The sequence below is a fragment of the Pleurodeles waltl genome, chromosome 2_1 (assembly GCF_031143425.1).
Source record: "Pleurodeles waltl isolate 20211129_DDA chromosome 2_1, aPleWal1.hap1.20221129, whole genome shotgun sequence".
In the NCBI taxonomy this organism is placed as follows: Eukaryota; Metazoa; Chordata; class Amphibia; order Caudata; family Salamandridae; genus Pleurodeles; species Pleurodeles waltl.
The window spans coordinates 111220672-111235663 of NC_090438.1; the positions used below are offsets into that span (position 1 = coordinate 111220672).

A 14992-nucleotide genomic window follows, 5' to 3' on the forward strand; every position below is an offset into this window, starting at 1 on the left:
ATGTGTCCTTGAGTGTGTGAATGAGTTACCTCAGTGGGTCTGTCAGTGGGTGCATGGGTCTCTGAGTGGGTGCAAGAGTCTGTGAGTGGGTGCATGAGTGTCTGAGTGGATCTGTAACTGGGTACGTGAGTGTCTGAGTGGGTCTGTGACTGGGTGTGTGAGTGTCTCGGTGGGTTTGTGAGTGGGTGGATGAGTGTGTGAATGGGTATGTGAGTTTCTGAGTGGGTCTGTGAGTGTGTGTGTGGGTGGTAAAAAAACGTAGGGGGACACACAGGAGTAGGTCCTCATGCCAGCTCTCCCATGATGGTCATCCTGTCCATCTTGCCTGCAGTCCGCTACCCTCTGCTGCCTTCTATTTTGTGCCTCCTCTGCTCACTTTTTGCTCATGTTTCTGCCTCTTTTCTGCTCTCTCCTGACCTTTATTCTCCCTATTGCTGCTCGTTTCTGACTTCTATTTTGCTTCTTGATTCTCGTTTCTCACCTCTATTTTGCCCCTTTCTGTTCATTCTGCCCATTATTTTACCTCTTTCTGCTCGCTCCAGCCCTCTATTTTGCCTCTTTCTGCTCATTTCTAACCATTAGTCTGTTTCTTTCATCTCCCTTCTGGCGTTTAGTTTTCCACTTTCTGCTAATTTCTGACCTTAATTTTGCTCCTTTCTGACCTCTATTTTTCCTCTTTCTGCTTGTTTCTCACCTTTATTTTGCCTTTCTGCTTGTTTCTCACCTTTGTGTCTCACCTTTATTCTGCCTCTGTCTACTTGTTTCTCGCCTTTATTTTGCCTTTCTGCTTGTTTCGCACCTTCGTTTCTCACCTTTATTTTGCCTCTTTCTGCTTGTTTCTGATCTTTATTCTGCCTCTTGCTGCTCGTTTCTGACCTCTATTTTGTCTCTTTCTGCTTATTTCTCACCTTTATTTTACCTCTCGTCTCTGTTTTCTGTCCTTTATTTTCCTTCTTTCTGCTCATTTCTGACCTTTATTCTGTCTCTTTCTTCTCATTTCTTTCCTTTATTCTGTCTCTTTCTGCTCGTTTCTCACCTTTCTCATTACTCTTTCTGCTCGTTGGTGACCTTTATTCTGCCTCTTTCTGCTAGTTTATCACGTTTATTTTGCCTCTTTCTGCTCATTTCCCACCTCTATTTTGCCTCTTTCTGCTAGTTTCTCACCTTTTATTTTGCCTACTTCTATTTGTTTCTCGTCTTTATTTTGCTGCTTTCTGCGCGTTGCTGACCTTCTTCTGAAAGTTCCCACTCTGTGACCCAGCTGGTCCAGTGGCCTCACACAGGCACTGGCCAATAGACAGCTTGCTGCCTGCCAGGGAAGTAGTGTGAATGCCTCACTGGCTTCAGAACAATAGCAGCCTGAACTTCAAAGAGGAGGCCGCGTTTAGTGGGCAAATGGTGATCACACTCCTGAGGGGCTGCCCTTTGTTCAGATAGACGTGCTGGTGATAGCGATAGAGATGGGAAACCAGTGCCCAAACCGGTTTTCCTATGGGTGTGTAGCTGACAGGTGGCCACACCTCTGAAATGGGCTATCAAGCTCCTTACAGCTAAGAAAGGGTGTCTGGTTACGTTGCACCCTGAAAGGTTTAAAACAATGGTTACATATTACAACACATTGGAGGCATCCTGGAAAAATTGAGTTGTATTCTGTGCATCAGCAGGAGTTATCTACATTCAACAGCAAATGAGGAATAATTATTTATTTATGGAATATTGTTAACTTTCTTGTTTTCTTTTCAGTGAAAGGGCACACGTTAATACTGGGTCTGATGCACTATCAAAGTCTGATCTTTATATATTTTTGATTGAAATTGTGAGGATTCTGCATTACTGAGTTTTAGGTCATAGTTCATTGTTAATTAAAGGAGCAATCACTGTATTTTGTGTTTTTTATAATTGTGCCTAGCACGTTTTATTTGCATTGTCTGAGGAGAGCTTTGTACTGTTTTCATGTAGCAAGCATGGTGAGAATGGCATGATTTACTGTAGAGGGGTATGTATTTATTTTATTTTTTGGCTCGACTTGCGGTCAGGTGTCTGTAGATTAAGTCCAGGGCATGTTTAAAAGTATTGTTTCCATCTGTGTTGTTACAGGAAGAGTTTGCTGGCTACCAGTTCGCTGGGAGGATAACTTTGTTTTATGCATGGTGTAATTGGCAGATAAGCTGCCGACAATGGCATAAATATATTGGTTTCTACATTCGATTTAGATCTTATCTCTACACATATCCTAAGTGGAGCATATGGTTAGGTTTGGTTTATTTCTAGTTTGGTTTTATGGTTGCTTTTGTTCATGATATCATGCAGCAAAGGGCACATTTTTTTATTTTGTAGCAGTTGGGGAAATATGAAGCACTTTCTATTTTCTTTTTGGTCTCAATTAAAGTACTTATTTTCTGATTGCATTTTTACAGCATGTTTTGGAGGCGGCTTAACCCATTATTTAAAGGCAGCAAATGTTACATTATGTTTAACTGTTTATTCACAGTCACACGCATGTCGTCATTGAGGTTTACTGATGGGTTTCTTTTTACATTACAGTTACATCTGACTAAGGGCTTCTTACCTGAAATGCATTTTATATATGTTATTATGGTTATCCAGGATGAAACTTGAATTTCAACATGCTGTGAAATAAAGCCTGGACAGGCAATTCTCATTCATTTGAAGATTAGAATTATGTTGCCTATGTATGAACTTTGAAACTACTGGAGAAAATTGAATAAAACTTTGATTACAATGGATTACTTGGTTCAAACGCCACTTCTGTTGGTAGGCTGTGCGTCATGGGACTGGTGCACTCCCCGCGCACCAGCTATTATATAAAATAAACCTTTTGCCAGGCCCAAACCTTATTTTTTAATGCATGACGGTCACCCATAGGGTAGGCCCTTGACATCCCAGAGGGCAGGGTGCAGCATATTTAAAAGGCTGGGCATGTATTTTAAGTTTTACATGTCTTGGTAGTGAAAGAAACCTAAATTTGTTTTTCACTACTAAACAGCCTACCTCTCCCATAGCATGTCGTTGATGTTATTTCTTTACATTTAAAAAGCTGTAATTTCCAAATGGAAGCAGGTAACCTGTTCATGGGTGGTGTCTTTGGAATTATAATGCAAAATCCTCTCTAGTGGTAAAGTTGGGTTTTAAACTACAATTTTGAAAATGACACTTTTAGAAAGTTGCATTTTCCTGCCTTAGCCATTCAGTGACTATAGCTTGTCTCTGGGTCAGCTGACATGTGGGCTTTGTGTATTCCTCCTAGACAGCCACACACAGTAGAGAGCTTAGGTGTACCTGGATGGGCTATCACTTGAAGAATGCGAGAGCAGACATGGGCACAGCCCTACATACTGTGTCCTGTCTCCAAATAAAGGGCTGCTTAACTCATGTACTTAGTATAGAGCCAGGACAGGGAACATAGGATGCCTGGGGACTTCAAAGGGAAACCTCTAGAAACTTCTCTCAGCTTCCAGAGGGAGGGCACCAGGTATAAATATTGGACATCAGACACCACCTTTTCAGTACACTTCTATACCTGTGGATATTCTGCCAGGAAGAAGAACTCATGTGCTGCTGAAAGGACTGCCACTCTGATGGACTGCTGTCCTGCTGTGCTGACCTGCTGCCCTCTTGTCTGGGTGAGAACAGGACTTGCATCTTCTGAACCCAGGAACTCATTGTGACTCAACAGGCTAGTTGCCTAGCCTCCTGGCTTGAGCCTCAGGGACAGAAGGCTCAAACAACTTTGACCCCAGCATCTGGTTTCTGCCATCTGTAAATCTACCCTGCTAAGTGGTGTCACTCTAGTTCTGGACCCTTGGAAGCGAGCCTAGGGTGGTCTGCCAGCCTCTATGGACCCTGCAGAACCAACGCATCCCCTCTGCTGCATGGTGCAACACCGATCAGAACTGAATGGTGCTACTTAGTGGATCTGACCTGTCACAAAGACCCACATCTTTCTCACAGTCCATATTTTCTTTGGGATGGCCGCTGTGTGATGCATCCTCAACAGAAACCCTTGCATCCCTTATTGATTCAGCGAAAGTGGACTTCACATCGCAGTCTCACAGCTCCTTGGAACCGACACATCGCCCTAAATGTGCACCCAATCCTCTATGCCTTCCTTTGCATTGCAAGCCCACATCAACAGGATCCTTGATGATGATGCAGAACATTGCATTGCAACCTTTCCACATCTCAGAACTGACACATTGCTTCAGCTGGGCAACACATCTTTGAATTAGATCCTCACAACACTCCAAGACTTAAGGCTCTCTGTTCTGCCGGAATACTTGGGTACCTCTTGCGGTCCGTGCTCCATCCATCCATTGACCTAAAATTGTAACTTTGTCCCAGTGTGACTAGCTATCCACAGTTTACGCTTTGTGCTTATTGGCACTATTTTCACTGACATCTTTACAGCTACATAGCTCTGATTCTACTGATTGGATTTTTGTTGTTTTGGTTGAGATCCTTTTGTGGGGTGTTTTCACTGTTTTACTGTTTGAAGTGTTGCACAAATACTTTACACATTGCCTCTGAGTTAAGCCTGAGTCTCCTTTAATGGCCTCCCTAGTGCGACACCTGTATGTCTTTCCCTGTTAGCAGGACTGTCTCATACTCAGCTGAAAATGGCAACAAATTGTTGGCACCCAATTTTGAACAATTTCCAAACTATAGTAATGTCCATAGCTTTGTATGTCTAATTGCAAATATACACCTTGTGGGAAACACACTTTTGTGTATATCATTAGGTAGGGTGACCAAAACACTCTGAAGTGAAAGAAGCTGTAGTACCTTAGAGTAGAAGACTGATGCTTCAGAGGCAATTGTGCATTCTGTGGCCAATGTGAAATAAAAATAAGAATATTTTCATCATATAGAACTGACTACTGGGTTTGAGAGGAACTGGAACCGAGCTGATCTGGGTACTCTCCTCAGTAGATATGTGTGCCTTTTTTAGACTACAGGTGCTGGATGCATTGGATGTAGAGTCACAAATGTTTGCTATAAAAATGAATGGTAAATTGAAACACCAGATATTGAGGTTTCTTAACTCTGTTCATACTTCCTTATTGCTGTTGAGGAAGGTCAGATGCCCAGTTAATTTGGGATTCAGGAAAGCTATGTAATTAGCGTGAAGACGCTTTTAGCTGTCTTGCTTCTGGAGGTGATTTTGGGGTTTGGCACCAGTGTTAGGAATCTAAAAGCCTGGCCACAGAGGTGGGAGGGGTGTCCTCGCAAAGTCCAGAGCCTGAGATTTGGGTATCACTGACCATGAGTGGACCATGGAAATGATGTTAGGGGAAAGTGGGGCTCCGTCCAAGTAGAGCTTCACAGGCTCCTCATGCAGACTGCAGTGGAAAAAGGAAAATAACAGGACAATTCCTTGTCTTCTGCTATTGGCGGTAGCTCTATAGTGAGGTCCCCAGCACAACAACAAGAGACGTGAGCGGGAGAAAGTGGATCACAAGTAAACAATACAAATATCCTTTCAAGATGGAACTGTGCTGTCTCACAAGTTTACCACAAGTTGGCTGTAAAATGATAAATTGCTGGATGTGAAAAAGGCATCAACAATGGGCGCCAAGCATACTGAAAAATCATTTAGGCCTCTTACGCTTCATTCTAACCATGAAACACAACAATGGGCACAACAGCTGGCGCACACATCCCTTGTGTTTGGAAGACGGTCAGTGTCCTAAAGTCGCACATTGCTTCCTTTTTTCATTATTTTCCTTCCACATCTGCTCCAACTCCTCTTTTGATGAGGTGGTCCATGAGTGAAGCTTGAACTCATGTTATCTCATTCGCCCCGATGATATCCTTAAGACAGCTGATTGGTCACATGAACCAATGTTCAGAACTTTTACCATAAATCTATGGTTCATGTAGCATAGAGCATCATTTCTTTGCTTAGAGCTTGTGAACTACTAGCCTGCAGTCCTTTACATTCTGTTAAACACACAGAGGCGAGGATTGTTCCTGCTGTCGTCTCCCGCAACAGACTCCGTTTCTCTCTTGCGGTGTGCAAGGCGACTTACGAGCCTGAAGTTTGCTTTCTGACAAATTAGTGGGCTGCCAGGCCCTCCGGAACAAACATGTTTAGCTTGGTTGTTCTTTAAAAAAAAAAATAATAATAATAATATATATATTTTAAACGGGATACACAAAAAGCTTAAAAACATGAAGACACCTACGATTCATTCTCTTTAATCGGTGATATGTACTTCAGCCGCGGAACAATTTGCGAGTCTGCCGTTAACTGCAATTGTTCAACTATTTCCCTGCAGAGTGAGTCCCACCGAGCATCGCTCACAAGGACTTTAATCTGTCATGAGTTATTTATTGCTTTGGACCTTCCTCGAGGCTGAAGCTGCCTGGGAAGGAAGAAGGTTTAAGCCAGTGGTCTCCAAACTTTTTAATGATGCGCCCCACAGATGAAAAATAAAAATCACTGGGCCCCCCTCACAATTTTTCACCGATATTATATAAAGATGGCAATGTTTAATTATGTCTAGACATTTTTAAACATTGCAGTTAAGTACTGTTACCTTTTTAAAAATACAACATGTTTCTGCTTAAAAAAAACACTGTTATCCGTGTAATGCTTCTTTTGATCAGAGCCTGGAGCCCCCCCGGGGCACTTGAGGCCCCCCCCCCCCCCCGGGGGGGCATGTCCCCAGTTTGAAGACCCCTGGTCTAAGCTGCGGATGCTGCTCGGGGTTGATGGCTCGCGCTCTTTTTAGCTCTCTCCAGAATTATAATTTCCTTCTTCTTCTACAAATTGGTACAAATGTCAACCAGAAAGAAATAGTTGAGTTTTTTTCTGTTTGGGATTCCTGCGTCAGATCGTTTCCCTTATTTCAAAATCCCAATTTTGGTCCACCTAACCTTACTCGACTAAATGAGTGGTGATTCAAGTAACTAGCGAACAACGATACTTCAACAGCTTCTAATTACAAAATAATCCTGGAGATAATGCCAGAATGTTGCCTGACACGTCACCCACTATGTTTCCATTCCCATCGATGTGCAGGAAGGCTACCAGATACCGGGCAGAGTAACTTCAGAGAACACATGACAGGGCTGTGTAGTGATGGCTCAGACATGCCAGCTGCCCGGGAAGGCAGCGACCGCTCCTTGCAGGCGTGGACTGGTGGAGTCTGCGGACGCCCCTTCCTGGTCACGTGACTTGACGAACCGGTGACTGAGCCCTCTAGTGCCTCGGTTACTGGGACAGCGTCGGTACCTGTCACCGCACGAGGCTGCCTGCCTCTGCGGCCAGTACCACCTCGGGAGCCGGGGGTGCGCAGCGCGGTCCTCACCGCAGGACACGCACATAGCGAACGAGGGGCGGAGGTGAAGGCGGGCAGGGGCAGCACCAGCAGGAAGAGGAGGCGACTGACACCAAGATCCTCGGTCTTGCAAAGGAACACTGGGGGGCTGGCTCCTGAAGTGAGACGCTGACACCCCCTGCCAGCCTATGAAGGTGAGGCCCCATCTGTGAGGAAGGGGGCGCTGGGAGTGGGGCTGTGGGAGAGGAGTCCCAAGAGAAGGGGGGTCACATTAGGGGAATTTTGGGGAAGTGGTGATCAAAAAGTGGTGCCTTTGAAAGGGAAACTATGAACTTGGAGCGTTCTCCTGGAAAGGGGGTGCCTGATACTTCTCGAGCAGTGATGACTTGAAAGAATCCCTGAGGAAGGGGTGTTCTCGCATAGTCCCCAGCCTGAGAGTTGGGGTGCGTTGCGGATGAGAGGGCCAAAGGGCGGCTGAGGGAACGCGGGGCCCTTGCTGGAAGGGCCTGGGATTCTGGAAAGGGGGTGTCATGGTTAAGGGGGGAGTGGGTCCCTGGAAGGAGCTGCCTTGGAAAACACATGAGAGATGATTCAGTGGGGGATGGTTTGGAACGTCAAAAGTTTGTTAGGGAAAAGCGGGTCCCGGAGAAAGTTTGCCGGGAGTAAAGAGGGTGCTCTGGGAAGTGATGACCCCATCCATGGAAAAGGGGGTGCGTTTGGAATGAGAAAGTGTGCCTTGTGGAAAAGGAGCGCTTGGAAGGGGGGGATCTATGGTACGTGGTCCCCTGGGATGATGAGTATGCAATTATTTTAAGTCCCACGGGTGTAAACAGATATAGAAGGGTAGCTATGAAGGCGAATTTAGCTTTAAAGTTAGTCTTGACTGCTCCCACCTGAGTTTATATATGCCGAAAAATGCATACATCGTGCTTACGCTCAACCGGTGTTGATTGGCAGCTATGACCGGTGCATTACTGGTGCCTGACTCAAGTGCACAGGGTGACCATAGAGAGTTGCGGACTATGCACTAATATTAACTCTGAAACAGCTTTTACTAGTAAAGACAACGAAGGCGATATGTGACTAGTGCTCCCTCATCATGTATAACATCTGCCCCCCAGTTCTGCCTTTTTAGCAAGCAGCGCTGTATTTTATATTAGTACTTGGTAATATCAGAAACAAAACTACGCGTCACATAATGCAACATGCTGTTGTAAACAACGGCTGGGCTGACTAACGATAAAGTGGGGGGACCCACCACATTAATAGGGAGAGACGAGCCACAAGGGTCTGACTTGGCTCTTAGAGCACGCGCCAAGCCATGAAAATAATTGTAAATCGCAACATACATCATGAAAAAAATATTATAAAGTCTCGTCAAAATTCAAATAAGAGTATTTCTTTCACACGTGACACCTGCCTCTACACAGTCCTGTTCCCACTAGTACAGCTGAATAATGGAAGCTTTTGCTTTTTCCCTTTGTTTGCATTCTTTGCCACGCGAAGAAATGCTTTAGAAATAGACCTAGTAATGCATGGCACACAAGAACCTTTACCTTTTCTCCAGTTTGTGTTGGTTAAATGTCATGTTTTGAGTCCATTGATTTCTCTCGTAGCACACACGGGGCATGCAAGCGAACACGTAGCTGCTGGTGAACGTGGCCTGGTGTTCTGGGCTTGTGTACTTAGTTGCAGATCTCCAGGGAACGCAGACAGTGGCAGTTACTAGACTGCATTGCTACAGTCTGTGGTTGTCTCAGAGTAACTCTTATTTGACTGCAAAATGTATCTATAGCCATCAAAGATGGATTGCCAAAACCATCAAGACAGTATACATAAAGCATACTTTATCAGACGGTCGTTACAATCTACTTTCACTCTTAAAAACACAGTTATCCCTCCAGTCACACATTGGTTTTATCTTTGCCGTGGACCGTATTGTGCTCCGATGCCTTACGGTGCGTTTGCGCTACACAAATAACATATATATGCATGGCCACTGGAATTATGTGGCAGCGAAGCACCATATTATGTGGCAGGGTTGACTAAATTGTGTGACAGGAGAAGGCAAATTATGCAGCATAATGCGGCACATTTTTTGATAGCATTCATCATTATTTTGTAATTTTTACAAGTGTGAATATTGTCTGGGCAAAGATTTCACCTTATTCGTACCAGTTTAACAACCAAATACAGAAATAAGCAACTAAAAGGTTAGTAGTTAGCCTCTGCAACGGGACTTCCACTGCCTGTGAAAACATTTCGCAATGTGTTTAGTAACTTTTGATCTGTTTCGGCTAGAAGCAAATTTTGTTTTTGTTAAAATCTACAGATTATGCAGTTGATGATGGATAATGCTGCAAATCCACAATTCTGTGAAAAAAGCTGCGTTGGCAGAATCACATAATTCCAGTAGCCCTGCATATGTGTCTGCATACATACTTTATTGGTACAAATCAAAGGAAGTGCCGAAGTATTTCACAGGATATTGACATTATACAAATGTTACTGTTTTTCCAGTTAATCAGTTGACAGAAAATGGTAAATTCCTTGTTTATGCGCCGTTGTGCCTGTTTTGGTGACACTCATAGTCACATTTTGCTGCCCTTGCTGCTATTTCTGGCCAGCCTTGTAATAGTAGACAGAGTTTTTCCTATTCGAGTAAATGTCTTGAATATTATTGTCAGCAATGTGGTATAAAATGACCCCCCAACATCGGTCTCTACCTCTCCTACTACAAACTATTGTTAGTCTGTTGCCTTTATGTATGCTCTTTGATTTCTAATGGCCAAATCTCTCTTTCCACCCCACGGTCACCCAGTATATATTTAGTAAATGTTTGATTGTGCTTTGGGAAACTTAATGTAAAATATGTTTTTGTAGCACTCTGTTACCTAAAAGTTGTCCTGGGGCTTTGGAACAAAGGAGTAGCCAGAAAAATAAACTACTCCCCTCTTTGACTTACACAATATGTCCGAGCATAGCGAGAGATCTTGAACCTTCATATGAAGGACTATTGGAATTGTATCCATGAGGAAGATTTGCAGAAAGTCTTCTAAATGATGCATTTACAGCTTCATTTTAAAGGAATTTGATAAAAATGGCACATTTACCATTATTGACTGCTTTAATTTCCCACTTTTCTCTCCATCTTTCTTTCCTATTATCTATTTTTCTTTCTTTCCTCATTATACATTCTCTGTTCATTTCTTCTTTCATCATTCTTACCTTATGCCCATTCTTTTAATTTCATCTGTCCTTTCTAGCTCTACCTTGTTGTCCTTCTTTGTATTCCCGTTTAATGTTCTTCCCTATTTTCCATTTATTCTCCTTCTTTCTATTCTTCTTGTCATTCTCAGTCTCTTTTGTCCCTTCCTTTATTCTTACTATCCTCCTGTCCTTCCTTCACCCATTCTTTCCTTCCTTGTTTTTAGACTTACATTTATTAATCTTCATTTCTCTTCTTTCCTTCCATCACCCTTTCATCTGATTTTGGTTTCTTCTTTCCATTATTCAGTTCTACTTTTCTACTTTCCATATTTCTCATTTTTTTATTCCTTTCTTCTTTCCTTCATACAACCCTTCTTTCCAAACGTATTTTTTCTTTTCTTCCTCCCTTTTTCCATTCCCATCTTTTTTTTTCCTTCCTTCTATTTTTTTTTGTGCCTAGGTTCCATTCTGCTCCCTTTTAACTTTCCTTTGTTCTTTCCTTATTTGCAGCCCTCTTTCCTTCCTTTGTGCTGTCTAACTGCATTTGTATCCACATTTCCCCCCCATTTAAAACACTTTTCTGTCTTACAGTTTTAATCTTCCTTGGCTCACCATCTGTGAGTTGTGCCACATTCATGTATTATTCCATCCAGCATTTGTTAGTTTCTCCTTCTGTCTTGAAAGACCTGTGAATCAGTGCTGAAAATTATGAAGTGCCATAAATCAATTTTATCTGTCCCAGATAACACCGCTGAAGCTGGTGCAGCAGGTGCTTCCCTACGCCCTTGCTGGGGAATACATTACTTACCTCTTAATGGTGGATCACCAGTTATCTTGAGAAAAGCCAGCTTTTAAGGCTTTTCTAAATGGCAATGGCAGATTGAAAGTGCACAAATGCTCCACAGATAAGCCACCGTCACTGACAAGGTTCGGCCCTCGGTCTGAAACGCAGAACTTAAAAACCAACCCAAAATGATCTTGTGAAGATCTCAACGTGCAGGTCGGAAGGTATTGATGAAAAGTGTGGTGGAGCTGCTGAGGGTCAAAGCAAATGAAAGCTCAAAAGACCAGTCTAAGTGACTTAAAGATGACTGTTTTTTCTGAGATCAACATATTTGGGATTTAAGAGAATTCATTAAAGAAAACACTTCTTTAGAAGTATTGTGAGTTCTAAAACCTTATAGGCATATCATTTGGCTTTAGTAGATTGACTAACTAACTGTTTATAGGTCTTCTGAGCTTGCGTCACTGTGATTTTAGCCTCTGGGGCATGTTGACCCTACCAGTTCCGTTCTACCCAATTACAGACTAGTTTAGCTTCTGTGAGTTAAGACTCGTGCCAGGGGGCAGAGAGAGAAGACCAGTGGGAATAGGAAACCAACACTGGAAGAATCCTGTCCAAAGCAGAAGTAATCCAGTTGGTAATATTTTCATAATCAACCTTGATGGGAAAATCTGAAAGTGGAGGAATATGTTCCAGTAGAGCATTTAAAGTGCCTAAAGAGAAAGTCTGTACCCGGATGATTGTCTCTGGCAGGAGTAGCAAGTTTACCAAAACTGGCAGTAATAACTCTAAATTGAGCCACACAATGGTCCAATCAAGTTACTGCTTATGTGCATTTCAAGAACTTCTTAGATGCAAAAATGAGGTTGAGCCAATGGCCTATCTAATGTGTATCTCCACCAACTAACGTTAGGAGATTCAGAGCCGCATTCAGAGAATGAATTCAAGCCTCAGTGTGGGTTTTGACCACACGGAGGTAAATTGCAGGATCAAAGATTCACAAGTGTCCTGTAACGTTCTAGCCTATGTTCTATGTTTCTCAGTACATCATGTAATATTTATTTATGGTACAGACGCTGTTGGGCAGTCACTCCTGTCTGTCACTTTCTGCGGTGTGAATCTGTAGAGAATGGCTGCTTTTAGATTGCAGGGCTTTGATACAGAATTCTGTTCTAGCGTTTTTTTATTGGCAGTGTAAGGGTATTTGATTTTGTAATGTTATTTTATGTTTTGTTATTTATATTTATCTATTGTGCTTTCAATATCAGTATACAGCAGTTTCCATTGCAGACAAGAGTCTGATTTACTATTGTTGTTAGTAGGTGGCAGAGTGAAGATATTTAGATTTTTTTTTTTTTTTTTTTTATATACACAGTTATATTGTTCTTTAATCTGGTGTACCCACGTGGCTGTGTAGGGTATTTCTGTAACTTTCCCTGATGTGTCACCATAATTTAAAGATGTGCTTCTGCATGTGGGAATCTAGCCTGTACTCTTCTGCACCAATGACGTGGGCAGTTTCTCAGCACACACAGCACCCCCCCCCCCTTTGCAGATCTGGAAGTGCAACTTTTCTCAGTCTGAGGTTATGCTGTTGTCTAAATCCCTGGTCTTACTTGAAGGCTTCCGTTTTCATGTTCTTTAACTTGATGTCACAAATAGTTGTTTCTGAACGAAGGATGTGGTTTGGTTATTAGACTGTAGGGCATTTCCACACTAAATTGTCTAAAAGGCGACTTGAATCAATTCTATTTTTCCGATTCTTCTGGTGTGATGGTGGTTTTCAATCTGGTGAAGAAGGCACTGTACAAGATTCTGCCTTGGGATGCTTGCGTGCTTTATACTGCATGTGCTTCCTTGAGGTCTTGGAACAATCGGTGCGCTCTCCTTCTAGGGACTTGACCCCTGTGTGTGCTCTTTGAAGACATTTCTAAGGTAGTAGGGGGCCTTCGTCCTACCATGGCGAATTTAGTAGGGTGCGAGCTAAAGAAACACCACATACAAGCATACATATAGAATGAGCATTTTATTTGAACTGTACAGTTAACATGCGAGGTAAGAAGCTATTTTATTCAGTTATTTTTATCACAGTAACAGATGTGGCGAATGGTGGGTTTTGCCCACCACCCCCGTTTCCCGGTGAAAGTACTTTGATAGTTGAGCACTTGATCTTGTTCCAGATTGAGTTGACTGCTTTACTGTACTGCCCTTTACTAACGTAAGTGTTCGCTTGAATGCTGTGAAAAGTCCACCCATTTATTACTGTTTACACAGATTGCCCCGTAGTTTGAGTCAAGGGCAGCGCATTTTTCATAGATAGAAGTGATAAGCCATTACAGCCACTCGTCTGGGAAATTAGATTGAAGTATAATGTTGAAAGGTTTTACTAGTTGTCCTTGGAATTTTGAACCGTGTTTGAGCATCTCATGTAGTTCTCTTTTTCTGCAGCATTTGTCTGAGTTAGATTTTTGAATTCAGCTCGAAGTTTGCTGCTGGTTTGTCGTCTTCCAGGGTTTAATGATTTCCCCAGTAGATTCGGTTTCATTAGGATACTTTTGTGGCCCACTGCGAAGTGTTCCATGGGGTGTCTTTGAGTAGGTTCTAAAGGGAGGTGCCCCATAGATGGCCATTCTTGGCATCTGTGCTGCTTGTTGAGTGAAACGCAAGCTTTGAAAGCACAGGCTGTGATGGACAGATGAAAGAAGGGAAGCACCGAATAAGAGAATACTGGGGTGCACATATAAGTAAAGATGTGGAGAGTAGCAGAAGGGACACATAGAAGGATGGAAGCAAAGGAGAGTCGACTGGGGTGCGGTAGGCAGAGAAACTGGGTCTTTGGATGGCAAGAGGTTGGGGAGGGATGGCAGTGAACATGAGAGAGGAGGAGACTGCATAGGGATGGAAGCGAAGATCACAGAGGTGGAAGCTCCCTGAATGATAGCATGGAACAGAAGGGTACGGTGGCCCGTAGGGAAAGGGGGAGAATGGAAGGAAGCTGCACAGAGGAGGAAGGGAATGGTACAGTGTGTCGAGCAGGAGCATAGGACATCGGGGATTACATTGAAATTGTCAAGAGATGGGAAGAGAAATGGACGTGAAGAAGAGGAGGGCGCCAGGAGGAAGCACCTGGGAAGAATTTAAGTTAAGATACAACACATGTGAACAGTCGCAGAAGCATTGAGGGTGTGTTTTGGGCCCCTATGTTTTCTCATTGCACTCCTCACATCTCATACAAGGCTGACATTCTTCCTTGACACTTTAGGATTTCATGGTGATAAGAGTTTATTGGACTCGTAAATGCTTTGAGTTGTTTTTAAATTTATATAGTGATGATTTTTAGTGTTATTTACATAAATTAAAGTAATAGGCGTTTGTATAATCATGGACAAATTATTATGCATATAATTTTGTACAAAAACAAATGAATATTATTCCACAGAAATTCGTATTGGATTTAATTGTTAATTTTTTAAATAAACTAAAATGGAAAATTATTAAAGAAAAATACTCAGGCTGACATAGACACCAGTCCCCCCAATCTTCCAATTTTCTTGCTTCACTATAGAGCGCTTGGACCCCGCTTGGCCTCTCGGATCTTGACTGGAATAGCCTCTTGTCACTCCAGCTCTGCCTCAGATTATCCCATGGTATCTATGTTTGTTGCTCTGTGTCGGGGTGTGATTGTTTACCATTG

The 14992-nt window shown here is 42.8% G+C and overlaps 1 protein-coding gene across 2 annotated transcripts in view; it reads left to right on the plus strand.

Moving 5' to 3' along the window:
* The first annotated feature begins 7220 nt into the window (after positions 1-7220).
* Positions 7221-14992, plus strand: part of ATP7A (ATPase copper transporting alpha) — a 307765-nt gene continuing 299993 nt past the window's right edge. Inside the window, exon 1 of one of the 2 annotated variants that reach the window (XM_069211097.1) lies at positions 7221-7498. The gene's annotated coding sequence lies outside the window, so the exon portion shown is untranslated. The remainder of the gene's footprint in view (positions 7499-14992) is intronic. The other variant, XM_069211107.1, reaches the window with a different exon arrangement.